Source organism: Grammomys surdaster, unplaced genomic scaffold (assembly GCF_004785775.1).
Source record: "Grammomys surdaster isolate TR1022 unplaced genomic scaffold, NIH_TR_1.0 125947, whole genome shotgun sequence".
Taxonomy (NCBI): Eukaryota; Metazoa; Chordata; class Mammalia; order Rodentia; family Muridae; genus Grammomys; species Grammomys surdaster.
The window spans coordinates 3,157,024-3,163,969 of NW_021620769.1; the positions used below are offsets into that span (position 1 = coordinate 3,157,024).

Genomic DNA, 6,946 nt, shown 5'->3' on the forward strand with positions numbered 1-6,946 from the left:
GCCAGGCGCGCCGTCCCGCCGCCTAGGCAGCGGTCGGGCTCGGCTGGGACTCTGCCCGGACTGGGAGCGGGGAGCTGGAAGCCCTGCGCTCCGCCCCTTGGGGACAGGACCTCCCGCGGGCGCTCCCCGCTGCGGACCCCACGCTGCACGCGCACACACAATGCCCGCGCGCGCTGTCCGCTCCGCTCCGCCCGCTGGCCCTTTCACACTGAGAGGGGCTCGATCTTCCCCTTCCCTCTGCTCGGAAAAGGGTGCCTGGGAAGGCGTCCGGCGTCCGGGTAGCAGCCGGCGCAGGAGCAGGTCTTGATCCGCCTAGGGAGTTCGCGGACCAACGGCGAGGCTCGGGGCGTCGCCGGGCGTCGGGGAGGTCGCGGGTCCGTGGCGGGGGGGTGGGTCTGCGCTCCAGCCTCCGATGAGGGCGGGGATCAGTGCAGGGACGAGGCGAAGGGCGGCTCTGCTCCGGGGAGGGACCCCTCTGTCCGGTCCCCTGCGCTCCTCCCCCACCCCGGGGGCGCGCGGCGGGTTCAGGGAGGCGCGGCCCGGGCCCCGGCCCTCCTCCTTCTAGTCTTTCTGCCTCCCCTTCCCACGATCGGTTGCCTCTAGCTTCTGCCCAGACTTTCTCTGAAACTCCTCCGGAGCGCTTCCAGCCAAAACAACAAGGGCTGGGGAGGCGGGGCCGGCGCTGGGAGGGAGCGAGATGGCAGAGGCACCCTGGGATCTGTAGTCAGCCAGCACGCTGGGGTCCTCACCGCCCCGCCGCCCCGGGCCCGCGCGCTGGGGAAGGCGGCCGTCTCCGGGAACGCAGCGCCACCCCAGTGTGAGCGCGGGAGTGCGGGGCACGCTCGCCTGCTCCGACTGAGTTTGCCATCTTGACAACACCCGGTGTCGGGAGTTTGTACTCGGCTGTGCCTTCGCGATCCAGAGTTTCAGAAGGTTTTCCCTACTTGACAGCCTGAAAAGATAACCCAGCCAGGAAGGAGAACTCACTCGAGCGGATCCTGGTTGCTCGAGACTGAAGGACTGGGTCCACCAGACCGGGAGAGCGCCAGGACCCTCAGTGTGTACTAGGAGACCAAGGGGACCTCCTGGATACCTAGGGCCTGACCCAGGAGCGGTTCTGCGGAGTGATGCGACCGCTTAGCCTCCACAAAGCGTTCAGCTGCGTATCTCTAAGAAAGGATAAAGTCTCACACTACCTACACTCGTGGGCTGTTTCTTCCAGTTGACTTTATGTTTGCTTAAAACCTGCACTGGGATGTTGGACAGGAAACAAAATCGCACTGGATACCCTAATTCTATTTGTCCACTTGTGTGCTTTACAGTTATACCTGGGCCGAGCTTGACACAGTCTTGTAATAGAGGTCTTCTTTACGGGTGTGTTTGAAACAAAGCTTTGGGACAAATTTTAGAAGGCAATACAGTCAAATAAATATGATGAAGAATTGGGCGTGGTGGTGTGTGTCTTTAATTCCAGCACTTGGTAGTCAGAGGCAGGCAGATCTCTGTGAGTTTAAGGCCAGTTTTGTCTACAAAGTGAGTTCTAGGACAACCAGGACTACATAGAGAGACCCTATCTCAAAAAGGGGGGTTATGTGAAAATACAAATAGGTAAACAAGCATTTCTGAGAAGTATGATTTTAGGGCTCTCCTAATAAATGTGTGTGTTCTGAGTCTGAAACATTGTAGGTTGTAGAGAGGAAAAAGTACTGGGCGCCTGGCCTGGTGGAACCCCAGCAATCCCAGATCCTAAGGAGGTAGATAGGAGAGGGGGGAAAGAAAGAAAGGATAGAGGGAGAAATGGAGGCAGGAGTGAAGAAATGAATGAATGAATGAATGAATGAATGAATAGAAAATTAGGTGCTAAGTTAGTGATAAGACAAAAGCCCCTGCATATAAGAAGAGACAATGCCCTTTATTTTTGCCACAAAGTGCTTTTAAAATAGAAAAGTGTAATCTAGCTTGTATTACTTAACTTTTGGAATTTCAAATAGAGCTTTTTTCCAAATAAGCTTCAGTTTTCCATTTCTATATACAAGAATCTATACCTACATTTGGCAGCTTACACCTGTAACTCCAGCACTTGGGAAATGGAGGCAGGAAGATTGCTGTGAGTTCTAGGTCAGCCTAGGCTAGAGAGAGTGTTAGAACCAATCTCAAAAAAGATGAATTTAAGGTGTTGTATTAAGACCTGGAAAATGACACTGGGATTTGATTCTTAGTACCTACAGGATCCCAGAGGATCAGACATCCTATGCCAGTCTCTGCAGGTACCAAGTGTGCACGTGTTTCACAGACATACATATAAGCAAAACACATGTACATACAAAATAAATAATCTTTAAAAGTATTGCCTTAGATTTATGTTTGGGCTTATGAGATATGCCTCCACATATTACATGTTACATATTACATAGGCAGCAGAAGGAGAGTGTGTGCCACACCAGGCATAGCTTGAACTATGACCTACACACACACACACACACACACACACACTTCCTCCAACAGGCCACACCTCCTAATAGTGCCACTCCTTGTGGGCTAAGCATTCAAACACATGAGTTTATGGGGACCATACATATTCAAACCAACACACATTATTATAGAAAAAATTATATTTTTACCTACATATCACTTTCACATCTTCTATTGAATCATATTTTGTTTATGTGAATTAAAAGATTTGCTAGTGTGGTGGCTCATGCTTCAAATCTCAGCATTTAGGAAGCTAAGGTAGTGTGAGAACCTGTCTCAAAACAAACAAACAAAATAAATGAATAAATACATAAATAATTGGCATGTTGAGAAATGCTATCACATATAAATAGGCTGGATTTTATTCACACAGCAAATGTTTACAGAATGTCTGCTACTGAAATAACATAGAGAGGAAGGGCAAACATGCTCTGTCCTCATCTATTTTGGAAAGAAAAAAATTACAGGTAATTAACCTCCAAACGTCTATAATTTAGTTGATAAATGCTATGGAAGAAAAATACATAAATACTTGGGCATATATTGGAGAATTCATCCTTCAAGAGGGGAGGGGAGTAAGCTGAGAATGACTCCTTTGAGCTAAAGTTCACACAGAACTCTCAGGACCGGCAGGTGCAGCCTGCAGCCAGAAGAGCCACTGTAGAGCCACAGGTGCTGGGGCTGCCGAAAGAACTGGATACATTGGGCAACAAGTGAGGGAATGCTGCATTAACACTGGGTGAGATTACAGAGGCAGCCAGAGAGGGAAGGAATGTAGGTGCTTGCTTGGAGGGTGTTTTGGTTTGTTCGTTTTGTCTTGAGTTCTCTTGAATCCCCGGCTAGCCTCACCATGGATGGCCTTGCACTTTTGATCCTCCTGCCTCAGCCTCATCAGAGCTGGGATTACTAGCGAGCACCACCAAGCTCGATTTGAGACTCTTTTGGAATCTAGACCTCTTGCTTAAAGCATATGACCCCCGCATCACCTCAGTCAACTTTGTGGAGTTAGTGTTACTCTAGCCCCCAACTTTAGCTGCACATCTCCCGCCTAATTGTCCCTTCACCCTGTGACAGCACTCTTGTTTCTAGATGGCTTTTCCGGTCTATAGATATGTCTGACCTTTTTGTAGAACATCAGATGTCTCCTTTATTCTTTATGCTCACTTCCCTAAGCTGTGGACTGTGGCTTTGATAACATGCTTATACCTCACAAGAGTCCAATTCCAGTAGAACCTAGCTATGCCATTATCTGCACGAAAGCAACCCAGTCATAGCCAGATGAGTGACAGGCAGCACTCTAGAATGTTCAGTGAGTGATTTTAGGTCATCCCCTAGCTCTTAGGTCTTTCTATAATGGAATCTAAAGTTTATACAGCACAGAGAGGCCTTTGAAAGAAGAAACGTGGTTCGGGATGCCTCTCAGTTCGTAGGCCGTTTGACTGTCATGCATGAAACCCCGGGTGTGACCTCCAGCAGCACATGAAACCAGGCATAGTAATAGTTCACACCTGTTATCTGGCATTGAGAGGTAAATGCAGAAGATCAGAAGTTCAAGGTCATGGGGGGGTGTTCAGTGTTGGCCTAGAATACATGAGACTCTGCCTCAAAAAGAAAGGAAAAAAGGTATCCAAATACAATTAGTATGAGTATGCATTTACAGTGAGGAAGCAAGTCATCAAGAGTTACTGTAGCCTTCTTTCTAAGATTTCCAGATGATATCTGGACTCTCTTTATGCATAAACTTCCTGCTTATACCTTGGCATTCCCTCTCCACCAGCATACTCTACCCTTCCCTCCAGGGGCCTGTGCCTTATGCAAAAGCCTCCTAAGTTTTGTTGCTGTCTCCTGGTGTTCCAGTCCATTGAGGCTATTACAAAGAAGCACAGCAGATTGGACAAGTTGCAAGCACTAGAACTTCACGTTTTAGGCACCAGGAAATCCAAGCCCATGGAGCCAGGAGGCTTGGTCTCTAGTGAGGGCAGATTCCTCATAGAATGTGCCTTTAGTCACTTCATGAGATAGCAAAGATAGCTCCCTCAGGTTCCTTTTTATAAAGCATTAATTGGTAGCCTCCTGATGGCTGGGCTCATTGTCCTGGTGGACAACGTTTTCAGCATGTGGATTTTATGGAGACACAAACAGACAAACATTAGCTCCCTGCACACCCACTAATCCTCTTGCTGATTTTGCCTGTTCCCTGCAATTATCCCCTCTCTCCATTGCTAGGAGTTGATCCCGGAGTTTTGTGTGTGTGTGTGCGTTAGTGTCAGTTTGAATGAGAAACGTCCCCGTAGTCTTGGGGACTATGTTGAATACTTGGTCTGCAAGTTAGTGTCACTGTTTGAGGGGTTTAGGAGGTATGGCCTTGCTGTAGGAAGTGAGTCACTAGAGGCAGGCTTTGACTCTCTGGCCACTTCCAGTTTGCTCTCTCTGCTTTTTGCCCTCTCAGCTCCCATTCCTGCTACCTTGCTTGCCTCTTGCCATACCTCTGCTCTATTATCATGAGCTTAATCTCTCAGAAATTATAAATCAGAATAAACTCTTCCTTCTATACGTTGCCTTGGTCATTGTGTTCTGTGACACCAACAGAAAAGGTTATGTAGACTAGGCAGTCCTTGAACTCTGAGATCTGCCTGCCTCTGCTTCCTTAATGCTAGCACTAAAGTACACCACCACACCCAACCAAAAAGTGCATTCTTGAAATAAAATGTATGCACAGTAAGAAGATGATCTTTTAAACAAGGAAATACAACATTCCTTGCCCTTGGAATATTTAAAATGCAAGCGTCAAGGGGTATGATAAATGTAAATGCACCACTGCCTATGTGCCTACTTTTCTTTCCAATCTGATCTTTCATATTTTAGGTCCCTAACTGGGACAAGTGAGGTCTTCTTTGGAAACATAAATAGAATCTTTTGTGATTATGACATGAAAGAAATCATGTGTACTATATATATTATAGCCACTTACCACAATAATAACTCCACGTCAAGCCCACGCTACAGTTCCTCTCTTTTGGATGGGCAACAGTATTCTATGCAGTCAAAAAATGTTTATTGGACCCTGATTTCATTTCATCTCAGTGTTATTAAATGACCGTATCAGATCAGTGTTACCTGTCAACACAGTAAACACTGTCTGTAACAAAGCACATCACAGGTGACAGTGAGGAGGGGTTCGAGGTGCCAGCGTTCCAGTAAATGATGTTGGACCAACAGAACTGTCATATGGGAAAGATGCGGTTCATGGCCTCACTGTATAATGCAGACAAACATCAAGGCCAAAATACAAAAATACAACGGTAGATTGTAGGTTTGAGAACTAACACTGAGCCAGGGCCGTGGAGCTCAACGGTAGTGTTTACTTAGCATCTACAAGACTCCTGCTGATCATCAGTGCCGCAAAGAAGTAACAAGGAGGGCTAATGAGAGGGCTCAGTGGGCGAAGGTGTCTACTATCAAACCTGGGTCTGAGCTCCATCCTAGAGGCCTGCATGGTGCAGGGAGATGCAGGCTCCCTCCACTGTCACATACACAGTCGGATAGTCACATACACACCATGACACTTGTGGACACACACACACACACACACACACACACACACAAAGTGTAACAAAAATACATTTCAAAAAATGAGGAAAAATGAAAATAATCTAAAAGATTTTTTAAAACGCTCTCTTAAACTTTGAGAAAGATAAACAGATACAGAAAAAAAACTGACCCTGATATTTTAAAGTGGTATGTTAGATATGTTAAAATTGAAAACATCTCTTGGCCAAAAAAAAAACTTTTTAAAATTTTTAGTTATTATTTGTTTATTTTTATTTTCTGAGACAGAATTTTCCATTGCACCCCTGGCAAGTCTGGAATTTGCTGTGTAGACCAGGCTAACCCAGAACTTTCAGAAATCCTGATACTTTTGCTTCCCAAGTGCTAGGATTGCAGGCATGCCTGTTTAAGATCCATCTTTAAGAGGGTGCAGAATCAGGGCTGGGGAAAGGGCTCAGTGGTTGAAGATGTTTGCACGCACACACTCTACACACTCTACACACAGATACCCAAATACATAATGTAATATAAAGAGAGAGAGAGAGACAAGAAAACAGGAGCGTGAAAACCGGACTGGAAAGGTGCATACATATGTAAAGGCGGTTGCTGTGTAAGCCTGACAACTGGGGTTGAACCTCCTGAACTGAAGGGAAAAGCCAGACCCTGTGCAGACCCGGGCTCCCAGCACTCCTAGAGTGGTGCATATACAAATGGAGACAGAACAGGAGGACTGCTCAGATGCTCGTGGCCTCAGTAAGAGGAACAAAAGATCCTACTCAGCAATGAGAAAAAACAGAAACTGACTCCCCCAAATTTTCATTTGACCTCCACATGCACACTCTGATGCACTCACATGCACATCCCACACATGCATACACACATGCACACACATACACACACACATACCACTTGCATACATATATAC

At 46.7% G+C, this 6,946-nt stretch overlaps 1 protein-coding gene across 1 annotated transcript in view; it reads right to left on the reverse strand.

Annotated features, from left to right (window-relative positions):
• The window catches only part of Gab1 (GRB2 associated binding protein 1), a 110,103-nt gene extending 110,072 nt beyond the window's left edge, over positions 1-31 (reverse strand). Inside the window, exon 1 of the mRNA XM_028753428.1 lies at positions 1-31. This exon is cut by the window's left edge and continues 322 nt beyond it. The gene's annotated coding sequence lies outside the window, so the exon portion shown is untranslated.
• Between the last annotated feature and the right edge of the window lie 6,915 nt (positions 32-6,946).